We start from the raw sequence: 26,818 nt of genomic DNA, 5'->3' as shown, positions 1-26,818 counted from the left end.
GCATTTCCGCCTTCTAATAAACGTAAAAGGTCTTTTAAAACTTCTCATAAAGTTGATGAAATTTCAAATGACCAACAACATACTGAATTATCCTCCTCTGATGAGGATCTATCTGATTCAGAAGATCCTTCCTCAGATATTGACACTGACAAATCTACTTATTTATTTAAAATGTAGTATATTCGTTCTTTGTTAAAAGAAGTGTTAATTACTTTGGATATTGCGGAAGCCAGTCCTCTTGACGTTAAGACTAGTAAACGTTTAAATGCTGTTTTTAAACCTCCTGTAGTTACTCCAGAGGTTTTTCCTATTCCTGATGCTATTTCTGATATGATTTCTAAGGAATGGAATAAGCCAGGTACTCCTTTTATTCCTTCTTCAAGGTTTAAAAAATGGTATCCTTTACCATCAATTTCTATAGAGTTTTGGGAAAAGATCCCCAAAGTTGATGGGGCTATTTCTACTCTTGCTAAACGTACCACTATTCCTATGGAAGATAGTACTTCTTTTAAAGATCCTTTAGATAGGAAACTTGAATCTTATCTAAGGAAAGTCTATTTATCTTCAGGTCATCTTCTCAGGCCTGCAATTTCTTTGGCTGATGTTGCGGCTGCATCAACTTTTTGGTTGGAGAATTTAGCGCAACAAGAATTGGAATCTGACATATCTAGCATTGTTCGCTTACTACAACATGCTAATCATTTTATTTGTGATGCCATTTTTGATATTATAAAAATTGATGAGGGATCCATGTCTTTAGCTATTTTAGCTAGAAGAGCTTTGTGGCTTAAATCTTGGAATGCTGATATGACATCTAAGTCTAGATTACTATCTCTTTCTTTCCAAGGTAATAATTTATTTGGTTCTCAGTTGGATTCTATTATTTCAACTGTTACTGGGGGAAAGGGAGTTTTTCTGCCTCAGGATAGAAAACCTAAGGGTAAATCTAAGGCTTCTAACTGTTTTAGTTCCTTTCGTCAAAATAAGGAATACAAATCTAATCCTTCCCCCAAGGAATCTGTTTTCCTCGAATTGGAATAAATCCAAGCCTTTTAAAAAACCAAAGTCAGCCCCTAAGTCTGCATGAAGGTGCGGCCCTCATTCCAGCTCAGCTGGTAGGGGGCAGGTTAAGGTTTTTCAAGGATATTTGGATAAATTCTGTCCAAAATCAATGGATTCAGAGCATTGTCTCTCAAGGGTATCAAATAGGTTTCAGAGTAAGACCTCCTGTGAGAAGATTTTTTCTCTCACGCATCCCAGCAAATACAGTAAATGCTCAGGCTTTCCTGAAGTGTATTTCAGACCTGGAGTCTTCAGGGGTAATCATGCCAGTTCCTTTTCAGGAACAAGGTCTGGGGTTTTATTCAAATCTATTCATTGTCCCAAAGAAGGAAAATTCATTCAGACCAGTTCTGGATCTGAAAATTTTGAATCGTTATGTAAGTACCACCAACTTTCAAGATGGTGACTATAAGGACTATTCTGCCTTTTGTTCAGCAAGGACATTATATGTCTACAATAGACTTGCAGGATGCATACCTTCATATTCCGATTAATCCAGAACATTATCAGTTCCTGAGATTCTCTTTTCTAGACAAGCATTACCAATTTGTTGCTCTTCCATTTGGCCTAGCAACAGCTCCAAGAATCTTTTCAAAGGTTCTAGGTGCCCTACTCTATGTAATCAGAGAACAGGGTATTGCAGTGTTTCCTTATTTGGACGATATCTTGGTACTAGCTTAGTCTTTACGTTCTTCAGAATCTCACATGAATCAACTAGTGTTGTTTCTTCAAAAACATGGTTGGAGGATCAATTGACCAAAAAGTGTCTTGATTCCTCAGACAAGGGTCACCTTTTTAGGTTTCCAGATAGATTCAGTGTCCATGACTCTGTCTCTAACAGACAAGAGACGCTTGAAATTGGTTGCAGCTTGTCGGCACCTTCAGTCTCAGTCATTCCCTTCAGTGGCTATGTGCATGGAAGTTTTAGGCCTCATGACTGCAGCATCGGACGCGATTCCTTTTGCTCATTGTCACATGAGACCTCTTCAGCTTTGTATGCTAAATCAATGGTGCAGGGATTATACAAAGATATAACAATTAATATCCTTTAATCCCAATGTACGACGCTCTCTGACGTGGTGGTTAAATCACCAACGTTTAGTTCAAGGGGCTTCTTTTGTTCGACCAATCTGGACTGTGATAACTACAGATGCAAGTCTTTCGGGTTGGGAAGCTGTTTGGGGATCTCTGACTGCTCAAGGGGTTTGGAAATCTCAAGAGGCGAGATTACCAATCAATCCGTGCAATTTTCAGAGCTCTTCAGTTTTGGCCTCTGTTGAAGAGAGAACCGTTCATTTGTTTCCAGACAGACAATATCACAACTGTGGCATATGTCAATCATCAAGGTGGGACTCACAGTCCCCAAGCTATGAAAGAAGTATCTTGGATACTTGCTTGGGCGGAATCCAGCTCCTGTCTAATCTCTGTGGTGCATATCCCAGGTGTAGACAATTGGGAAGCGGATTATCTCAGTCGTCAGACTTTACATCCAGGAGAGTGGTCTCTCCATCCAGATGTGTTTTTTCAGATTGTTCAGATGTGGGGTCTTCCAGAGATAGATCTGATGGCCTCTCACCTAAACAAGAAACTTCCCAGATACCTGTCCAGGTCCAGGGATTTTCAGGCGGAAGCAGTGGATGCGCTAACCATTCCATTGAATTATCATCCTGCTTACATCTTCCCGCCTCTAGTTCTTCTTCCAAGAGTGATTTCCAAAATCATCATGGAACAATCGTTTGTGTTGCTGGTGGCTCCAGCATGGCCACACAGGTTTTGGTATGCGGATCTTGTTCAGATGTCCAGTTGCCAACCTTGGCCACTTCCGTTAAGGCCAGACCTATTTTCTCAAGGTCCATTTTTCCATCAGGATCTCAAATCATTAAATTTGAAGGTATGGACATTGAACGCTTAGTACTAAGTCATAGAGGTTTCTCTGACTCAGTGATTAATTCTATGTTACAAGCTCGTAAATCTGTTTCCAGGAAGATTTACTATCGAGTTTGGAAGACTTACATTTCATGGTGTTCTTCCCATAAATTTTCTTGGCATTCTTTTAGAATTCCTAGAATTTTACAGTTTCTTCAGGATAGTTTGGATAAAGGTTTGTCTGCAAGTTCTTTGAAGGAACAAATCTCTGCTCTTTCAGTTTTAGTTCACAGAAAAATTGCTAAACTTCCTGATATTCACTGTTTTGTACAGGCTTTAGTTCGAATTAAGCCTGTCATTAAATCAATTTCTCCTCCTTGGAGTCTCAATTTAGTTTTGAAGGTGTTGCAGGCTCCTCCATTTGAGCCTATGCAGTCTTTGGACATATAACTACTTTCTTGGAAAGTGTTGTTCCTTTTGGCTATCTCTTCTGCTAGAAGAGTTTCTGAGCTATCTGCTCTTTCTAGTGATTCTCCTTTTCTGATTTTTCATCAGGATAAGGCGGTTCTGCGGACTTCTTTTCAATTTTTATTATTATTATTATCAGGTATTTGTAGAGCGCCAACAGATTCCGCAGCGCTGTAAACATAGTCGGTGTACAGGATAGCTTTTGTAGGGGTTGTGAATTCTAACAACATTAGTAGAGAAATTGTTGTCCCTTCCTTGTGTACTAATCCAAAGAATTCTTTGGAAAGATCCTTACATTCTTTGGATGTTGTAAGAGCTTTGAAATATTATGTTGAAGCTACTAAAGATTTCAGAAAGACTTCTAGTCTATTCGTTTTATTTTCTGGTCAGAAAGCTTCTGCTATTTCCTTGACTTCTTGGTTAAAGCTTTTGATTCGTCAAGCTTATTTGGAGTCGGGTAAGATCCCGTCTCAGAGAATTACAGCTCATTCTACGAGATCAGTTTCCACTTCTTGGGCTTTTAAGAATGAAGCTTCTGTTGATCAGATTTACAAAGCAGCAACTTGGTCTTCTTTGCATACACTTACTAAATTCTACCGCTTTGATGTATTTGCTTCTTCAGAAGCAGTTTTTGGTAGAAAAGTTCTTCAGGCAGCTTTTTCAGTTTGATTCTTCTGATGATGTTTTAAGTTTTTCTTATCATTAAAGATTAAACTTATGCTTTTGGTTGTGGATTATTTTTTCAGCGGAAAATGGCTGTATTTTATTTTTTATCCCTCTTTCTCTAGTGACTCTTGCGTGGAGTTCCACATCTTGGGTATTTGATATCCCATATGTCACTAGCTCATGGACTCTTGCCAATTACATGAAAGAAAACATAATTTATGTAAGAACTTAACTAATAAATTCATTTATTTTGCATGATGTACCGAGTCCACGGATTCATCCTAACTTGTGGGATATTGTCCTTCCTGACAGGAAGTAGTAAAGAGAGCACCACAGCAGAGCTGTCTATATAGCTCCCCCCTTAACTCCACCCCCCAGTCATTCTCCTTTGCTGGCTCTAAGCAGGAAGAGTAAAGAGAAGAGGTGTTAAACTGTTAGTTTTATTTTATCTTCAATCAAGTGTTTGTTATTTTTAAATGGTACCGGTGTTGTACTATTTACTCTCAGGCAGGACATAGATGAAGATTTCTGCCTGGAGGATGATGATCTTAGCATTTGTAACTAAGGTCCACTGCTGTTCCCACAGAAGCTGAGGAGTACAGGAAAACTTCAGTGTGAGGAACGGTTTCTTGCTATACAGCAATGAGGTATGTTCAGTCATATTTTATGCAAAGACTGTGTTAACTCAGAAAGGCTGACAGTGTCCCCATTAGGGGAAGGGTAAGCAGTAATCCTAGTGTTATCAGAGGTTTTTACTAGCTTGCATAAAGGGTTAATTTTTTGTGGGCACTCAGTTTGTTTGTTTTTCATTTGGGGGTTTATTGCTTATTAACTTGCGGTGCAATCCTTCTAAAGCTTAGTGGGTACACTGTTAAAATTTCAGAAAAATTGAAGCAATTTTAACCTGTTTTGCACTTTGTGTATGCCTTTTTTTCTCTTAAAGGCACAGTACCGTTTTTGCAAATTGTGTTTTTTTCATTAAATAAAGTGTTTTCCAAGCTTGCTTGCTTTATTACTAGTCTGTTAAACATGTCTGACACTGAGGAAACTCATTGTTCAATTTGTTTAGAAGCCATTGTGGAACCCCCTCTTAGAATGTGTCCCACTTGTACTGATATGTCTATAAATTGCAAACAGCATAATTTGACTTATAAAAGTTTGGTATTAGATGATTCTCAGACAGAAGGAAATCAGGTTTTGCCATCTAGTTCTCCCCAAGTGTCACAACCAGTAACGCCCGCACAAGCGACGCCGAGTACTTCTAGTGCATCTAATTCTTTCACCTTGCAAGATATGGCTTCAGTTATGAATACTACCCTCACAGAGGTTTTATCAAAGCTGCCTGGGTTGCAAGGTAAGCGCAGTAGCTCTGGGTTAAGAACAAATGCTGAGCCTTCTGACGCTTTAGTTGCCGTATCCGATATTCCCTCACAATGTTCTGAGGTAGGGATGAGGGATTTGCTTTCTGAGGGAGATATTTCTGATACAGGAAAGATGTTCTCTCAGATGGTTTCAGATATGACGGCATTTAAATTTAAGCTAGAGCACCTCCGCTTATTGCTCAGGGAGGTTTTAGCTACTCTGGATGATTGTGAACCTATTGTAGTTCCAGCGAAATTGTGTAAAATGGACAAATATTTAGAGGTTCCTGTTTACACTGATGTGTTTCCGGTCCCTAAGAGGATTTCGGACATTGTTACTAAGGAGTGGGATAAACCAGGTATTCTGTTCTCTCCCCCTCCTGTTTTTAAGAAAATGTCTCCCATTTCTGACACCATAAAGGACTCATGGCAGATGGTCCCTAAGGTGGAGGGAGCTATATCTACCCTGGCTAAGCGTACAACTATACCTATTGAAGACAGTTGTGCTTTCATTGATCCTATGGATAAAAAATTAGAGGGTCTCCTAAAGAAAATTTTTGTTCATCAAGGTTTTCTTCTTCAACCTATAGCATGCATTGTTCCTGTAACCACTGCAGCTGCCTTTTGGTTTGAGGCTCTAGAAGAGGCTCTTCAGATGGAGACCCCACTAGATTATATTTTGGACCGAATTAAGGCTGTTAAGTTGGCTAATTCTTTTATTACAGATGCCAATTTTCATCTTGCTAAATTAGCAGCTAAGAATTCAGGTTTTGCCATTTTAGCGCATAGAGCGTTATGGCTTAAGTCCTGGTCAGCTGATGTGTCATCTAAATCTAAGCTTTTGTCCATCCCTTTCAAAGGTAAGACACTATTCGGGCCTGCATTGAAAGAGATCATTTCAGACATTACTGGAGGGAAGGGTCATACCCTCCCTCAGGATAAGTCAAATATGACAAGGACCAAACAAAATAATTTTCATTCCTTTCGAAACTTCAAGAGTGGTCCCTCTACCTCTTCCTCTCCTGCAAAGCAAGAGGGGAACTTTGCTCAATCCAAGCCAACCTGGAGACCTAAACAGGCCATATAGCCTGCTGCTGCCACTAAGTCAGCATGAAGGGGTAGCCCCCGATCCGGGACCGGATCTAGTAGGGGGCAGACTCTCTCTCTTTGCTCAGGCCTGGGCAAGAGACGTTCAGGATTCCTGGGCAGTAGAAATTGTAACCCAGGGATACCTTCTAGATTTCAAGGATTCCCCTCCAAGGGGGAGGTTCCCTCTTTCTCAATTGTCTGTAAACCCAAAAAAAAGAGAGGCTTTCTTACGCTGTGTAGAAGACCTTTTTACCATGGGAGTGATCTGCCCAGTTCCAAAAGCAGAACAAGGGCAGGGGTTCTACTCCAATCTGTTTATAGTTCCCAAAAAGGAGGGAACCTTCAGACCAATTCTGGATCTCAAGATCCTAAACCAATTCCTAAGAGTTCCATCTTTACAAGATGGAGACCATTCGGACTATCTTACCATTGATCCAGGAGGGTCAATATATGACCACCGTGGACTTAAAGGATGCGTATCTGCACATTCCTATCCACAAAGATCATCACCAGTTCCTCAGGTTCACCTTTCTGGACAAGCATTATCAGTTTGTGGCTCTTCCTTTTGGGTTGGCCACGGCACCGCAAATCTTCACAAAGGTGCTAGGGTCCCTTCTGGCGGTTCTAAGGCCACGGGGCATAGCAGTGGCGCCTTATCTAGACGACATTCTAATTCAAGCATCGTCCTTCCAACTAGCCAAGTCTCACACGGACTTAGTGTTGGCTTTTCTAAGGTCTCACGGGTGGAAAGTGAACATAAAAAAGAGTTTTCTTTCCCCCCTCACAAGAGTTTCATTTCTAGGGACTCTGATAGACTCGGTGGACATGAAAATATTTCTGACGGAGGTCAGGAAATCCACCTGCCGAGCTCTTCATTCCATTCCTCGGCCGTCAGTGGCTCAGTATATGGAGGTAATCGGACTAATGGTAGCGGCAATGGACATAGTTCCGTTTGCTTGCTTGCATCTCAGACCACTGCAACTATGCATGCTCAATCAGTGGAATGGGGATTATGTGGATGTATCTCCTCAGATAAATCTGGATCAAGAGACCAGAGACTCTCTTTTTTGGTGGTTGTCACAGGATCATCTGTCCCAGGGAATGTGTTTCCTCAGGCCAGAATGGGTTATAATGACGACAGACGCCAGTCTTCTGGGCTGGGGTGCAGTCTGGAATTCCCTGAAAGCTCAGGGTTTGTGGACTCGGGAGGAGGCTCTCCTACCGATAAATATTCTGGAATTAAGAGTGATATTCAATGCTCTCCAGGCATGGCCTCAGCTGGCTTTGGCCAGATTCATCAGGTTTCAGTCGGACAACATCACGACTGTGGCTTATATCAATCATCAGGGCGGAACAAAGAGTTCCTTAGCGATGATAGAGGTCTCAAGGATAATCCAATGGGCAGAGGCTCACTCTTGCCATCTGTCAGCGATCTATATCCCAGGTGTAGAGAACTGGGAGGCAGATTTTCTAAGTCGTCAGACTTTTCATCCGGGGGAGTGGGAACTCCATCCGGAGGTGTTTGCTCAGCTGGTTCGGCTATGGGGCACACCAGAGTTGGAGCTGATGGCGTCTCGTCAGAACGCCAAACTTCCTCGTTACGGCTCCAGGTCAAGGGATCCTCAGGCTATACTGATAGATGCTCTAGCAGTACCCTGGTCATTCAACCTGGCTTATGTGTTTCCACCTTTCCCTCTCCTTCCACGTCTGATTGCCAGAATCAAACAGGAGAGAGCATCAGTGATTTTGATAGCGCATGCGTGGCCACGCAGGACTTGGTATGCAGACCTGGTGGACATGTCATCCCTTCCACCATGGTCTCTGCCATTGAGACAGGATCTTCTGATTCAAGGTCCATTCAAGTATCCAAATCTAATTTCTCTGCAACTGACTGTTTGGAGATTGAACGCTTGATTCTATCAAAGCGGGATTTCTCTGAGTCAGTCATAAATACCTTGATTCAGGCTCGAAAGCCTGTTACCAGGAAAATTTATCATAAGATATGGCGTAAATATCTTTTTTGGTGCGAATCCTAAGGCTTCTCCTGGAGTAAAATCAGGATTCCTAGGATTTTGTCTTTTCTCCAAGAGGGATTGGAGAAAGGATTATCAGCTAGTTCCCTAAAGGGACAGATATCTGCTCTGTCTATTTTGTTGCACAAGCATCTGGCAGATGTTCCAGACGTTCAGGCTTTTTGTCAGGCTTTAGTTAGAATTAAGCCTGTGTTTAAACCTATTGCTCCGCCATGGAGTCTAAATTTAGTTCTTAAGAGTTCTTCAGGGGGTTCCGTTTGAACCCATGCATTCCATAGATATTAAGCTTTTATCTTGGAAAGTTGTGTTCCTAGTTGCTATCTCTTCAGCTCGAAGAGTTTCTGAACTATCTGCATTACAATGTGACTCTCCTTATCTTGTGTTCCATGCTGATAAGGTGGTCTTGCGAACCAAACCTGGGTTCCTACCTAAGGTTGTTACTAACAGGAATAGCAATCAAGAAATTGTTGTTCCTTCTCTGTGTCCTAATCCTTCTTGTAAGAAGGAACGTCTGTTGCACAACTTGGACGTGGTTCGTGCTTTGAAATTTTATTTGCAGGCAACCAAAGATTTTCATCAAACATCTTCTTTGTTTGTTGTCTATTCTGGAAAGCGTAGGGGTCAAAAGGCTACGGCGACTTCTCTTTCCTTTTGGCTGAAAAGCATCATCCGTTTGGCTTATGAGACTGCTGGACAGCAGCCTCCTGAAAGGATTACAGCTCATTCTACTAGAGTGGTAGCTTCCACATGGGCTTTTAAAAATGATGCTTCTGTTGAACAGATTTGTAAGGCTGCGACTTGGTCGTCGCTTCATGCCTTTTCAAAATTTTATAAATTTGATACTTTTGCTTCTTCGGAGGCTATTTTTGGGAGAAAGGTTTTGCAAGCAGTGGTGCCTTCCGTTTAAGTTCCTGTCTTGTCCCTCCCTTCATCCGTGTCCTAAAGCTTTGGTATTGGTATCCCACAAGTTAGGATGAATCCGTGGACTCGGTACATCATGCAAAAGAAAACAAAATTTATGCTTACCTGATAAATTTCTTTCTTTTGCGATGTACCGAGTCCACGGCCCGTCCTGTCTATTCAAGACAAATAGTATTTTTTTATGTAAACTTCAGTCACCTCTGCACCTTACAGTTTCTCCTTTTCTTCCTTGGCCTTCGGTCGAATGACTGGGGGGTGGAGTTAAGGGGGGAGCTATATAGACAGCTCTGCTGTGGTGCTCTCTTTGCTACTTCCTGTCAGGAAGGATAATATCCCACAAGTTAGGATGAATCCGTGGACTCGGTACATCGCAAAAGAAAGAAATTTATCAGGTAAGCATAAATTTTGTTTTCTTTCATATTGGCAAGAGTCCATGAGGCCCACCCTTTTTTTTGGTGGTTATGATTTTTTGTATAAAGCACAATTATTTCCAAATTCCTTTGTTGATGCTTTTTATTCCTTTCTTTATCATCCCACTACTTGGCTATTCGTTAAACTGAATTGTGGGTGTGGTGAGGGGTGTATTTATAGGCATTTTGAGGTTTGGGAAACTTTGCCCCTCCTGGTAGGATTGTATATCCCATACATCACTAGCTCATGGACTCTTGCCAATATGTAAGAAATTAATTTATCAGGTAAGTTCTTACAGAAATTATGTTTTTGTTCAGCAAGGGCACTATAAGTCCACAATAGACTTACAGGATGCATATCTCGATATTCCGATTCATCCAGATCACTATCGGTTCCTGAGATTCTATTTTCTAGACAAGCATTACCAATTTGTTGCTCTTCCTTTTGGCCTAGCGACAGCTCCAAGAATCTTTTCAAAGGTTCTCGGTGCCCTACTCTCTGTAATCAGAGAGCGGGGTATTGCAGTGTTTCCTTATTTGGACGATATCTTGGTACTAGCTCAGTCTTTATGTTCTTCAGAATCTCACACGAATCAACTAGTGTTATTTCTTCAAAGTCATGGTTGGAGGATCAATTTACCAAAAAGTTCCTTGATTCCTCAGTCAAGGTTAACCTTTTTAGGTTTCCAGATAGATTCAGTGTCCATGACTATGTCTCTAACAGACAAGAGACGTTTAAAATTGGTTGCAACCTGTTGGAACCTTCAGTCTCAGTCATTCCCTTCAGTAGCTATGTGCATGGAAGTTTTAGGTCTCATGACTGCAGCATTGGACGCGATCCCCTTTGTTCGTTTTCATATGAGACCGCTCCAGCTTTGTATGCTGAATCAATGGTGCAGGGATTATACAAGGATATCACAATTAATATTCTTAAATCCCAATGTTCGACTTTCTCTGACTTGGTGGTTAGATCACCATCGTATAATTCTAGGGGCCTCTTTCGTTCGTCCAACCTGGACTGTGATCACAACAGATGCAAGTCTTTCAGGTTGGGGAGCTGTTTGGGGATCTCTGACAGCACAAGGAGTTTAGAAATCTCAAGAGGCGAGATTACCAATCAATATTTTGGAACTCCGTGCAATTCTCAGAGCTCTTCAGTTTTGGCCTCTGTTGAAGAGAGAACCGTTCATTTGTTTTCAGACAGACAATGTCACAACTGTGGCATATGTCAATCATCAGGGTGGGACTCAAGTCCTCAAACTATGAAAGAAGTATCCCGGATTCTTGTTTGGGCGGAATCCAGCTCTTGTCTAATTTCTGCGGTTCATATCCCAGGTATAGACAATTGGGAGGCGGATTATCTCAGTCGTTAGACTTTACATCTGAGAGAGTGGTCTCTCCACCAAGATGTGTTTTCTCAAATTGTTCAGATGTGGGGGCTTCCAGAAATAGATCTGATGGCATCTCATCTAAACAAGAAACTTCCCAGGTACCTGTCGAGGTCCAGGGATCCTCAGACGGAAGCAGTGGATGCATTGACATTTCCTTGGTGTTATCAGCCTGCTTATATTTTCCCGCCTCTAGTTCTTCTTCCAAGAGTGATCTCGAAAATCATCATGGAGCAATCGTTTGTGCTGCTGGTGGCTCCAGCATGGCCTCACAGATTTTGGTATGCGGATCTTGTTCAGATGTCCAGTTGCAAACCTTGGACACTTCCCTTAAGGCCAGTCCTTCTATCTCAAGGTCTGTTTTTCAATCAGGATCTCAAATCATTAAATTTGAAGGTATGGAAATTGAACGCTTAGTGCTTAGTCATAGAGGTTTCTCTGACTCAGTGATTAATACTATGTTACAAGCTCGTAAATATGTTTCTAGAAAGATTTATTATCAGGTTTGGAAGACTTACATTTCATGGTGTTCTCATAAATTCTCTTGGCATTCCTTTAGAGTTCCTAGAATTTTACAGTTTCTTCAGGATGGTTTGGATAAAGGTTTGTCTGCAAGTTCCTTGAAAGGACAAATCTCTGCTCTTTCTGTTTTATTTCACAGAAAGATTGCTAAACTTCCTGATATTCATTGTTTTGTGCAGGCTTTGGTTCGTATCAAGCCTGTCATTAAACCAATCTCTCCTCCTTGGAGTCTTAATTTGGTTTTGAAGGCATTACAGGCTCCTCCATTTGAGCCTATGCATTCTTTGGACATTAAATTGCTTTCTTGGAAAGTGTTGTTCCTTGTGGCCATCTCTTCTGCTAGAAGAGTTTCTGAATTATCTGCTCTCTCTTGGGAATGGCCTGTTCTGATTTTTGATCAGGATAAGGTAGTTTTGCAGACTTCATTTAAATTCTTACCTAAGGTTGTGAATTCCAACAACATTAGTAGAGAAATTGTTGTCCCTTCTTTGTTTCCTAATCCTAAGAATTCTTTGGAGAGATCTTTACATTCTTTAGATGTGGTGAGAGCTCTGAAATATTATGTTGAAGCTACTAAAGATTTCAGAAAGACTTCTAGTCTATTTGTTATCTTTTGTGGTTCCAGGAAAGGTCAGAAGGCTTCTGCCGTTTCTTTGGCATCATGGTTAAAGCTTTTGATTCTTCAAGCTTATTTGGAGTTCGGTAAAACCCCGCCTCAGAGAATTACAGCTCATTCTACTAGATCAGTTTCCATTCTTGGGCTTTTAACAATGAAGCTTCAGTTGATCAGATTTGCAAAGCAGAAACTTGGTCTTCTTTGCATACTTTTACTAAATTCTACCATTTTGATGTATTTGCTTCTTTGGAAGCAGTTTTTGGTAGAAAAGTTCTTCAGGCAGCTGTTTCCGTTTGATTCTTCTGCTTATGATTTAAGTTTTTTCTTTTCAATTATGAGACTAAACTAATGATTTGGGTTGTGGATTATTATTTTTTTAGCGGAATTGGCTGTTTTTATTTTTTATCCCTCCCTCTCTAGTGACTCTTGCGTGGAGTTCCACATCTTGGGTATTGGTATCCCATACGTCACTAGCTCATGGACTCTTGCCAATTGCATGAAAGAAAACATAATTTATGTAAGAACTTACCTGATAAATTCATTTCTTTCATATTGGCAAGAGTCCATGAGGCCCACCATTTTTTGGTGGTTATGATTTTTTTTTGTATAAAGCACAATTATTTCCAAATTCCTTTGTTGATGCTTTTTACTCCTTTCTTTTTCACCCCACTTCTTGGCTATTCATTAAACTGAATTGTGGGTGTGGTGAGGGGTATATTTATAGGCATTTTGAGGTTAGGGAAACTTTGCCCCTCCTGGTAGGATTGTATATTCCATACGTCACTAGCTCATGGACTCTTGCCAATATGAAAGAAATTAATTTATCAGGTAAGTTCTTACATAAATTATGTTTTTATTTGAAATTTTAAAAGATTACATTGTTTTACTAATGTAAGTTTAGCATTGTTTAGGTGGAGTTTGGTTGAAAGTCTCTCTTAAGTTTTGGATACAATTAATGTTACTATTGGCTCCTTGTATTATGATAACTTCCGTTTTTTACCATTCACACATGTATTTAATGATGTTAACGCTAATAATTTTATTCAGTTTGTATTGACTGAGGAAACTACCAGTTTTTACGGTCGAGATATGCGTTGTAGTGTTCAGAATAAAAGCCCTTTTACTTTAAAATTTCTCAGAAGTTGTCAAATGTTTCTTATGATTTTTATGTGGTTTTATTGCTTATTGAACGCACAATAAAGTACACCACAACACCAGGTCTGCACCCACGGAGTGGCCATTTTCAGAGCACGGCTGAGACCAATTCAGAGATAATCAAGACACAGCTAGCTAACGAGTTGGACCAGTGTGCTAACCACTGTTAAGTGTTAGTCTGTCTGCTGGCACTGGTCAAGAGTACGGTGCAATACCATCTGGTAAGCCTTTTCATTTTACACTAAACGGCCCTTTTCCATACCTACTCACACTATGAGGCGCCCTCTTTCTTTTCTTGACGTCACGCGCAATTACGTGATGACGTCACTGTGCAACTTTATTTAAAATTAACAATGAACAATATAGGGAGATGGGGGCATGCTGCTTGGATCCCTGTATCTGGATCTGGAAAAAAAAGAAAGTGTAAAAAATAAATATATTTAAAAAAAGATCAAAACCAGCTTAGCACCCAGGTGAGAAATGGCTTAGCAGCCAAGTGGTTAAAGGGACAGTTTTTTCTGCCCTTTCTTTTTTGCTACTTTAGAAGTTTTTTAATCTTCCGGAAGTTCAGTCTTTTGTTCAAGCCCTGGTTAGAATCAGGCCTGTGTTTAAATTTGGCTCCTTCTTGGAGCTTCAATCTGTTTCTTGGTGTTCTGCAACAGGTTCCATTTGAGCCTATGCATTCAGTTGATATTAATCTTTTATATTAAAGGTTTGTTTTTATTGGCCACTTATTCTTCTCGTAGAGTTTTACAGGGTAATCTCCCTTATCTTATTTTCCTTGCGAATAAGGCGTTTCTTCGGACCAAATTGGTATTTCTTCCCATGGTGGTTTCTGATAGCATTATCAATCAGGAGAGTATAATTCCTTCCTTTTGTCCTAAAGCAGCTTCTCTGAAGGATCGTTTTGCTACTCATTCTGGAAGTGGTACACGCCTTAAAGTTCTTTTTCCAGGCTACCAAGGTTTTTAGGCTATCTTCTGCTTTGTTTGAGGGGTAGGTGCAAGGGTCAAAAAGCCTCTGCTACTACTCTTTCCTTTTAGCTAAGGAGTGTCATTGTTTGGCTTATGGGAAAGCTGGGCAGCAGTCTCGGAGAGGATTCTGGCTATTTCTACTCGTGCTGTGTCTTCTTCGATGGAACAAATCTTTAAAGTGCCTACTTAGTAGTCTTTACATCCTTATTCTAAAACTTCAAGTTTGATGTGTTTGCCTGAGGCTTCCTTTGGGAGAAAAGTGCTTACAAGCAGTGGTGCCTTCAGTTTAGCTCTGCCTACCTTTAGTTTTTCCCTCACTGTCCATTCTGTCTCCTCTCTGATTTGGGTATTGGTTTCTTAAAAGTAATGAATTGAATCATGTACACTCCATGCCATTAGAAAGAAAACAAAATGTATGCTTACCTGATAAATTATTTTCTTTCCTGGCAGGGAGAGTCCACGACCCTCCCTGATTAAATGGCTGTATTATATTCCTCTAACCTTCAGGCACCTATATACCCCTAGTGTTCTCCTATCTTTCCTTTATTCCCACGGCTGAATGACTGGGGATTATGGGTAGTGGAAGGATGCTTAAGCTCTGGCTGGGGTGTCTTTGCCTCCTCCTGGTGGCCAGGCGGTGAATTTCCCAACAGTAATGAATGGAATCGTGGTCTCTCCATGCCAGGAAAGAAAATAATTTATCAGGTAAGCTTAAATTTTGTTTTTTATTTTGGTAATTTTAAATTTATTTTTTTAGGCAGATAGTCTTTTTTATTTTATGTAATTAGGATACTAAACCCAATTTTAAAGGTATATTAAACCCAAAAAATTTTCTTTCATGATTTATATAGAGCATGCAATTTTAAGCAACTTTCTAATTTACTCCTATTAATTTTTCTTCAATGTCTTGCTATCTTTATTTAAAAAAGAAGGCATCTAAGCTGAGGAGCCAGCCAATTTTGGTTCAGAACACGGGACAGCACTTGTTTAATGGTGGGTGCATTTAGCCACCAATCAGCAAGCACAACCCAGGTTGTGAACAAAAAATGGGTCGGCTTCTAAACTTACATTCTTGCTTTTTAAATAAAGATAGCAAGAGAATGAATAAAAAATTATAATAGGAATAAATTAGAAAGTTGCTTTAAATCACATGCTCTATCTGAATCATGAAAGCAAAAATTTGGGTTCAGTGTCCCTTTAACTTAGGGGGTGTTATATCAATATCAATAGTGTTGATAGGTACTTTGCGTTGTGGGGGGGTGGCGGTTTATGGGTTAATCCATTTATTAGCTAGTTTGTGATGTGGGGCTTGGTGTATTAGCAGTTAATAGTTTAAATAGGTAGTTTGCATTGTGGGTGTTTGGCAGTTTAGAGTTTAATATATTTTATTATTAAATTAAAAGAGAGAAGTGCTCAACCTGGGAATGAACAATAGCATAATAGCCTGTTCTATGGCTAGTTACCACCCAAGAAGCAGTCTCTTTTTGCTCAACATGTGCCTTTCACAGAGAAGAACTTTCCTGTAGCATATCAGTCTGATCCTGACTTAACAGTACAGTCCAGCCCTGAAATACCAGGCAATCCCTCTCTGAACGTGAGAATTGGCAAAACCCCAGACATACGATTCAGCCTAGTGTGGGCTTCATCAGTGAGGTGCAGCCATATCCCTCTAGGCACACTGAGCAACGTGTCCACGTCTGGATGAGAAAAAGAGGCTGCTTCTTTGGTGATAACCAGCCATAGAACAAGCTATTATGCTTTTGTTTGTCCCCAGGTTGAGCGCTTCTCTTTTTGTTTATGCAAATTATGACACTTAGGGAAGTGTACCTAAGTGTGATGCGGGAATCCAGACGTGGACCCGTTGCTCAGTGTGCCTAGAGGGATATGGCTGCACCTCACTGACGAGGCCCACAATAGGCCGAAACGTACGTCTGGGGTTTTGCTGTTTCTATCGTTCAGAGAGGGATTGCCTGGTATTTCGGGGCTGGACTGTACTGTTACGTCAGGATCAGACTGATATGCTTCAGGAAAGTTCTTCTCTGTGAAAGGCACATGTTGAGCAAAAAGAGGCTGCTTCTTGGGTGGTACACTAGCCATAGAACAAGCTATTATGGTTTTGTTCATTTCCAGGTTGAGCGCTTCTCTCTTTTTGTTTATACATTTTATTATTAGTTGCAATGTGAGGGGATGGCGGATTAGGGGTTAAAAAAAATTTTTTTATTAGTTGTGATGTGGGGGGATGGCGGATTAGGGGTTTTGACGTGTCGGGTTCATTTTTTGGGAGGCGGGTTAGACGTTTACGGGCAAATAATCTTTTTTTTTTTTATTTAGTCGCTGGCCGTAAGTAACTGGCGACTTACGGCAGTATCTGATCTGCCGGCATCGTATATGTGATTCACCCGATGTGCGAGGTGAACTTACGGGTGGCATGGGTTTCAGCAGTTGCGCTGAAACCTACGAAGTATATGTAATCTCGCCCCCTGTGTTACCACAACTTGGTTTATTTTAATGCAGCAAACTGATCAAACTGCCTTCGTTTTTTGTTTTTTTTTTCACTTTTATTTATAACCAGCATTGGATACAGAAAGCAGGGCCCGATATCATATATTGTAAATAACAACATGAAAAGAGAAAAAAAACAGGCACAATAAAAAATTATCAAGATTGTCAATATTACACAAAATTATGTTGCAACATAATATTCAAAGTGGTTTTTTTAGATCTTTTTTTCTTAAACAACACAAACAGACTAAACAATCTAATGCACAATAATCCGGGAAATTAAGAGATATAACAAAAAATATATATATATCCTCTCTTGGAGGCAAAAACGTCCTCTCAAGTACCTCAATTCTGTAATCATTTATCTATTCACTTTGAAGAGAGAAAAAAAAAATTCCCTCCCCGTCTCCCCCATTACCTCTATCCAGAGCAATCCCCTTATGAATTATAAATTAACCCTTGCCTTCAATACTCATGGCCTATCCCTGGTAATTTTCAATCAGACTTATCCTACCTTACTAGGATTTAGAAAATCAATCTCCCTAACTGATGTCAACCATGTTGAAGGAAAAAGATTGGCAATCACAAGCTCAGCAAACGAGATAGAGTTTAAAAAAGGGGATAATATATGTCTTTGGATAAGGAGTGGGAAAGATTTAATAAGCGGGAGGCAATCCAAGAGGAAGATTCCTATCCTGGGTTCAGCTAGAAAATTTGTATAATGAGATTCAAATAGTATCTGATATTGTATTTCTTTAAGAAATAGTAAAAAGCTAGGTGCCACATGATCTTTCCAGCTTTTCAATATTAAGTGTCTTGTAGTGAGAATAATAGTATTTAGAGCTTTAATCATTCTTTTAGATCTAAGATGAGAACATGTAAGAAAAAACCCCATCTTCTGCTGTATAAACATTATAGTCTTGGTACAGTTTACTATACCAGTACCAAATCTTTTGCCACAGCTGATATATTTTCGGACAGGACAAAAATAGGTGTATAATATCTGCTTTGGGAAAAGAGCAATGTGAGCACAGAAAACTTTGAGAAGGATAGAATCTAGACATTCTTTCCGGTGATAGATAATAATTATTGATAAGTTTCATATGTGATTCTCTCCAAGACATTGGTATCAGTAACTTATCAAACATCAAAAAACTTTGATTTATCCGATTCTCCTCCAAGAAGGGAAAGTACCTCATCCAGAAATTATGTAACTTAATTGCATGAAATTCTCCTTGCTTAGCCAACAGCGATATAGAACTACATCCTAAAGAGAATCTACGTATTATTTTCATGATATCGGACCATTCAGACAATGCTTCAGTATTCCATTTCTGGGAAAAGACAAAGTGGCGCAGTTGGAAATAAGCATATAAGTTCAATCTCGGGAGACAAAACTTTTGAAACAGCGATTCTGAGGTCATTATTTGATTGGAGCTAAAAATTTGATAGACATATATTAAACCGAGATCCGCCCATCTTCTGAAGACTTCCTGTGATATACCTGGGATAAATTCTGGGTTACCCATTATGGGAAAAAACTCAGAAAAAGCCGGTGACACTTTAAGTAAATTACAGATTTTCTGCCAGGCAATAATAATATTTTTTATGGAGATCAATTTAGAGATATTCGAGGGAAGTTTCTTTACTGGGCAATGTAACACAGCCTTTAATGAAAATGGTATTACTAAAAATGTCTCTAAATCCAATAATATAAATTTTTTTAACTCTGTAATCCATTCCAGAGCAACCTTCGCTAAAGAAGCCCAGTTATATAATCTTAAGTCTGGAAGGGCCAGTCCCACTATCTGTCGATTTAGCATTAATTTCTTAAGCGCAATCCGGGGTTTTCTTTTCCCCCAGATAAATTTAGATTGCCAGGCCTGTAAATCTGAGATATCTTTATTAGATGGTAATAAGGGAAGATTTTTAAATAAATATAATATTCGAGGAAAGACAATCATTTTTATCAAATTAACCCTTGCTGAGAGAGAGATTAGTAAAGAGGACCAGGAATCTAGGTCAGACTTAATTGTCTGCAATATTGGACCATAATTCAACTTATACCATTTTTCTGGATTCCTATGTAGAACTATACCCAGATATCAAAAGGAGTCAACTGTTTTAAATGGGTGGGGGAATGGCCTAAGTCTCCCTTCAGAAAGTATTAGAAGTTCACTCTTACTATAATTAATTTTATATCCTGAGAACGAAAAAGCCGTAAGAGCTGCAGAATAAATTTGTATACATTATCCAGAAAGATAAGCAGATCATCTGCATAAAGCAGAATTTTTAACATATGAGAACCCATTAGTATCCCCGAGAGATTGTCCCTCTGCCAAATAGCAAATGGTTCCAATGCCAAGTTAAAATGTAGAGGGGAGAGAGGACATCCCTGACGGGTCCCTCTTTTTAAATAGATCTTGGGGGATAGGGAGCCATTGATACATAAATATGATATAGGGAATTTATAAAGATTTAGAACAAATTGAAGGAATTGATTTCTGAGTCCAAATTTCTCTATAGCTATAAATAAATAATTCCAGTTAATTGCATCAAATGCTTTTTCTGCAGCAACAGTAAGTATAGCTCCTTATTTATACTTTTTAAACTCATCTTTACTACGATCCAAATTCCATACATAATCTAGCAATGATGTAACTTGTCGAATATTTCTAAATGAATTTCTGTTTTTCATAAATCTTGTCTGGTCAGGGTGAATGATTTTATCCAGAAGTACCACTAGTCTAGAGGATATAATAGACGTCAATATCTTGTAATCTGCATTAAGTACCAAAATGGGTCTATAAGCCCCTGGATCTAGAGGATCTTTACCTTTTTTTAATGTTAGAGAAATACGTGCTGCGGTAAAATAACTTGACATTTCATTTCCAAAATAAAAATTAAATAGACTAACTAGGGGAATTTTTATTTGTTCCGACAGTATTTTATAAAATTCAATTGGAAGGCCATCCGGGCCTGGGGCCTTATTACTGCTAGCTAATTGGATAGCTTCTAAAATCTCGTCCTCTGCTATTGGTTGATTCAAACCTTGAAGTTCCTCATCGGAAATCATAGGTATTTTAATTTTAGTCCAGAAATTTGTAAAATTATCCATATCTACCTGTGATTCTGAGTATAACTGCTGAAAGACCTTAAAGAATACTTTATTAATGTCCTCGGGATCAGTGTAGCTTATATTTTTGTCTTTAATAGCTGGAATAAGATTCTTATTCTTTCTATTTTTTGCTAATTTGGCCAAATATTTGGCAGAGTTACCGTAGGTTCCTCTAAACTGAAGATTAGTTTTTTGTTCTTCTTCATGACATCTTTGTCTTAAAAAAAATGTCCCTTTCTCTTCTAGCTTTACAATATTTATCCCAGTTACTGAAAGATCTATGTATATAATAATTTCTAAAAGCATTTCTAACTTGAGCAGTCAACTGCAACTCAAAGGCCATAGCCTTTTTTTTCTCCAGTTATAGAGATATGATTTAATTTCCCCCCTCATTACTGCTTTCGCAGCTTCCCAGAAAGTCTCAATTTTATCAGATTGAGCTATATTAAATATAGTACAATCCTTCCACTTTTGTTTTAAATAATTAATAAATCTCAGATTATTTGCCAGAAAACGAGGGGAAAAAAAGGGAGGCACTTGATTCTTAGGTAAAGCCGCTGCACACAGGGTAACTGAGATTGGTGAATGATCCGATATCAAAATATCATAAATACTAGCCTCTGTTCTGCCGGTAGCCAATGGTTTAGAAATAAATATAATATCTATTCTAGAAAAAGTCTTGTGGACTTTTGATTCACAGGTAAAACTTCGAAGGTCGGGATTTTTTAATCTCCAAATATCTACTAAACTTAATTCATGACAAAATATTTTACATTTTTTTTCAGTTTTACAATATCCCCTGACATTTTTTTAATGATAATCTGTTCAATTCAGGACAAATGGACATATTAAAACCCCCCCTAATATTAAATTCCCCCCAATAAATGGAAATAGTTTATTTTTAATATCATCCCAAAAAGCTGGAGAGAAACTATTAGGACCATACACATTACACAGAGTATAATTACTACCATTGAGCTGCACACCCAAGATAATATATCTTCCTTCTGAATCCGCTTGAACATTAAATATTTTATAATCCAAATTTTTATGAAAAAGGATTGCCACCCCAGATCTCCTTTTGACTGCAGGTGCAGCTACTAACTCCCCTACCCATTTACACCTTAGTTTAGGGAGTTCTATTTCCTTAAGATGCGTTTCCTGAAGCATTACCACGTCAGGATTAAATTTTGCTAAATATTTAATAATAAGTTTCCGTTTTCTAGGGGATGTGATCCCCCCCACATTCCATGAGAGAATATTAATTTTAACTGTAATTACAGGCATCTAAGTCTGCACGAACCCCTGTGAGGGAGATAGAACAATGAGGGGGGGTAGGGGAGGGGGAGAGAGCAAAAAAAAAAAAAAGGAAACACCCTATAAACATTACTATTTCCTATAAATTGTACATTAAAACACAACCAGGGGTGCTTCATTATAGTATATAATAAATAATGAAAAATAATTTCTCACACAACCCCCAGAACTAAAAACATAACTAATATTATAAACCATTACAAAATTAAAAGGAAACAACCTGAGTTGCTGTATTCTTATAAGCAATATGATTCTTCTTGGCATATCTCTTGTATATAACAAGAGCAAAACATTACTCATAAAGACTTTATAATCAACTTAAAAGTACAATTACCCTTTTATACAAAATCTTAGCAATAAACTCCTGGGCTTCTTGAATGTTATTTAAAACCCATCTATTATCCTTGTCTTCTACAATTATCTTAGCGGGGTAAGTTAACCATGCTTTCAAACCTTTTTGCACAATTTTTGAGCAATATGGTATCATTTGTTTCCTCTTGGCAAAAGTTTCAAGTGAGAAGTCTTGAAACAATAGAAATTTATTGTTCTAAAAAACTTATTTTTTCTATAAAGTTTCAAGAGTTCCACTTTGTCTTGATATCTCAATAATTTGAAAATGCACATTCTACTTCTATGTTGGCTATCTACATTAGGTTTTCTGGCACCCATCCTATGTGCCCTTTCAACTACCAATGGAAACTGATGGGACGGGAAACCTAAGGCTTGAGGAAGTAATAAAGAGGTCAATTTCAGGAGGTCCTCATATTGAGATGTTTCCGGAAGACCAACAATTCTAATATTGTTGCATCTGGAGCGATCTTCAAGATCCTTCAGGCGCAATTGTAAATCCGAAATCTTAGTCTCCTGAATTTGAACTATACTTTCTTGAGTATTAACTAAATCCTCTAAATCAGATATTCTGCTTTCTGCCTCATTTATTCTAGAAGAAAATTGTTTAACCTAATTTGCCAATGTAACAAGCTCTAATGATATATTATTTAGCTCTGTTTTAATGATATCAAACTGGGGAGTAAACAAAGCTGCCAATTGAACCAGTAAGGATTGGGTATCCACAGTAGATGAAGCCATATCCATAGGGGTTTCTATAGTAGTATCTAGATTTTTATTCCTCCTGTCTTTAACTTTTGATGGCATTATGGGAGAATTTTGTTTCCCCGGTGTAATAAACCTTTCCATAGGCTTTTGATGTGTATATAAAACTTGTGAATACAGAAAACAGAGGGCCTCATAGAATAGTATTGTCTGCACAAAGGAGGAGACAAAGCAATCACAGAAGCCCACAGGGGGGGTACTCACAAGGAGAGCGGCACAAACGTGTGCCTCACAGCGCAGGACGGGACCTTATGTCGCCCGACAGACAAAACCACAGGAACCTGCACGTGGAAACCGGTGACCAATCAGAGATGACACAGGACCAACGTCACAATAGAAGCTGTCCAAGGAGTAGCCAATCACAGAGGTGATAACCCGGCACTTTGAGTGACAGTTCAACGAACCAAGCAACAAATGCCAAACGTAGAGCAGGTGATAAAAACTCAACAATATATTGAGATATAAAAGTTAAAACAAGACAGCATACAGCAATGCGTTTCTCAACCTTACAGGTTGTTTCATCAGGCTGTTACTAACAATTAAAAGCCTGCTCTACTTATAACGACCCTAAACCAATCACAGACCAGAACCAATCACACACCCCCCCTAGCTGGTACGGACGTGATGAAATACACGTAACAAGAACACATAGGCAATGGTTGGCAGCCAGTATAGTGGGCGTGCGAAAAGCATGAACTGTGGTTGGAGGGATCAATAAAATGGCATAAAAAATCGTCATACAGACATAAATAGCATCAATAAAGATATGCCAAATATACATATCACTCATGTCAGAAAACAAAAAATGAAATACAACAATAGAATAAACAGATGGCAAGCCCATAGCGTGTCTGCAAATCTGCAATTGATCACATGTATGATCAAAATCCCTAAGGCTCAACACTGGCCAGTTAGTGACAAAGGCATTAAAAGTGATGTCAGCAACAGAACAATTGCAGATCAGAGATGAACGTATACAATAGCAATATGTAATCCAATGTAGACCTGCATTACACTTTCAACATATTAGCTGACAAATTGAATCAGAATGGATTAATCAATAATATCATAAACAATACTAAAACATTTTATAATAACAAATAAAATTAAAACTGATAATAAATACAATTTAAATTAAACACATATAAACCCAATATAATCATTAATAAGACCTACAATAACTAAACCGTAGGCATTAGCATACATTATATTGTATGATACCAAAATCATAAACATAATAAAATATTATTAGAATTAAAATACCTATATTAATAATAGGTCCTTTCGTATACAGAACTAGATCCTATAATGTGACCCCACCTAACTTAAAGACCTATAAAATATATATTGTATATAATCACAAAAAATATATATCTATGACTAAATAGATCCATAATATACAAGCATACACACTCAAACAGAACCAAGTGCATGCATGTATATACAAAAAAGAAAAGAAAAACAGAGTCAGACAAAGGGAGACACTAGAACATAGCTAATGGAAAGCAGCCAAATCAACACATAGATTTAGGTCGTCAGGCTGCATGCTTTTAAGTAAGTGAATCCAATAAGTCTCCCTTTGTCTGAGTCTGAAAAATAGATTATAAAGATGAGATTTGGGTATATACTCTATGGGAGTTACAGAGAAACAGTGTCACCATTATGGATATTATTACAATGCCTAGAGACACTATGATATCTGTAATTATTCTTCATGTTGCGCTGGTGTTCAGACCACCTTGTGCTGAACCGCCTGCAGGTGCGCCCCACATATTGTACCCCACAAATGCAGGAAAGTAAGTAAACCACATGGTCAGAAGCACAAGAAATGTGGCCAATAATAGCATAAGATCTATTGGTGACATTAGACCAAAAAGTTTTTTGCTTATTAGTGATAGAGTGACACATCTTACATCTACTTGCTCTACACCTAAATGAGCCAGGGGGTAACGAACTTAACACGGATTTAATAGAAGAGGGCAATTTCCTATGTTTAACCACTTTACTGGGAGCTAGCAAAGATTTTAGAGTGGGAGCCTTCCTATAGACCACCTTTGGTTTTTTCCCTATCAAATTACCCAAGATCGGATCCTTAGTCAGGATATCCCAATGTTTGTTCATAATTTGTTTAATCAGATGATGATTACAATTAAACTGAGTTATGAATAAAGGATGCTTATTTGTATTATTATTAGTTCTTTGTCCTAATTGTTTAACAGGGCTGGAAAAATATTTTTCCCTATCATCAAGTTTTGCCCTTCTATAGCCATTATCAATGATATGGGGCAGATAATTTTTCTCAGTAAAACGTTCTTTTAAAATCATGCTTTGGGACTCAAAATCAGAGAGAGTACTACAATTATGGCGGACTCGCTTAAACTGACCATAAGGTACATTCCGTTTCCAAGGATAATAGTGGCTGCTCCTAAAATCCAGATAAATATTGCAATCCACTGTCTTAAAGAAAGTGGTGCTAGTGACCTTCCCTTCAGTGAAGCAAAGATTAAGGTCCAAATACACAATCCCTATCGTTGGAGTTTAAATGTTCAACAAAAAGATTGGCAGAAGACTGTTCTCCTCTCCATATAAAAATAAGATCATCGATATATCTGCCATAGAATACCAGGTTCACCCTAAAGCATGAATCATAAATATATTTTTGTTCAAATGATCCCATAAACAAATTCACGTAGCTAGGGGCGGACCTGGTACCCATGTCAGTTCCTCTAGTTTGGAGATAAAATTCATCCTGAAACACAAAAAAATTGTGTCTCAGGATAAATTATATAAGCTGTAACAAAAAATCTCTTTGAATCACAGGTAGATACAAGTCTTGCTCGAGATATTCAGACACTGCCAACAAACCTAATTCATGGGGAATGTTGGAATATAGTGCCTGAACATCACACGTAATCCAAATCATGTCAGATGTAATGCAATAAGGCTCCAATTTTTTGAGCAGGTCCGTAGAGTCTTGAATGTATGATTCAAGGCCCAAAACGTACCTCTGCAAAAAATGGTCCACATAAGAAAATACATTATCGGTCAGACTTCCTATCCCCGCTATTATAGGCTGACCTGGTGGGCATGTTGAGTTTTTATGTATCTTTGGGAGATGGTAGTAAAAGGCATGGTTCGGCTCATTAGGGACCAGATATTCTTTTTCTTTTTTCAAAAGTATTCCTTCCTCAAAAGCAGACTCAACAATATCTTTTAGGGTGGCCTTATATTTACTAGTAGGGTCAAAAGTGAGCTTAGTATAATATGTAACATCATGTAGAATTTTTCTAGCTTCCAATAGGTAATCGTCCAAATCTTGGAGCACTACCCCACCCCCCTTATCAGCCTGCCTAATTACAAGAGATTTATTATTTTTAAGGTCTGCTAAAGCTCTTTTCTCATTAGGGAACAGATTATCTTGACCATTATTTTTCTTTGAGATTTTGTCAAAATCATCACTAACGAGTTGCCTAAAGATTTCAATGTGTGCATTATTATTAAGCTGGGGCACAAAATTTGATTTGTTTCTAAAATGTGTATGGATATAACCATCACACAATTGGTCAATCAAAGAGTCCGGCTCAAAAGTAGGAACTATTTGCTGACTGAGTCTAGCATCCATGGAATCTGTTAAAATAGGCATCATTGTGCTATTCTTGAGTGTTTTTTCGGCAAAGTACTTTTGCATTGACAATTTCTGTGTAAAATGGTTCAAATCAACAAAAAGTGAGAATACATTATGTTTGTTTGTGGGACTAAAAGAAAGTCCTTTCCCAAGCACACGTATTTCATCATCCGTTAAGACATGTGATGATAAATTGAAAATGCCCCTACTCAGGGTCTGTAGTCTTGCCTTTTTGAGGGCTGTGCTACGTCCTCTGCACCCTCGTTTCTGTGAGGTCTTTTTCCTTTTGGAGGGGCAGTGAGAAAGACTACAGGCTCTAGGTAACTGGCAATTGTTTTCTGTTTCCAAGACGATTGTCTTGGACCTGACTCTAAAAAATGTTGAGGAGAGTTATTAATAGAATTGAAATGATTATCCGTATGATATGAACTTGCATCATTACTGGCCGCAGGTCTATTATAAACATTCCTTTGACCAGAGAAGGATACTTCACTATTATGAGAAGGACCCTGATCCCTAGGGGAAGTTCCCCTCGGTCGTCCATAATATTGATTAGGAGAAGGATAATTAAAAGTGTAAGGGTGTATAGAACTTGCTTGTGTTTGATGATGG

Source organism: Bombina bombina, chromosome 12 (genome assembly GCF_027579735.1).
Source record: "Bombina bombina isolate aBomBom1 chromosome 12, aBomBom1.pri, whole genome shotgun sequence".
NCBI lineage: Eukaryota > Metazoa > Chordata > Amphibia > Anura > Bombinatoridae > Bombina > Bombina bombina.
This window is presented reverse-complemented; position numbering follows the sequence as displayed.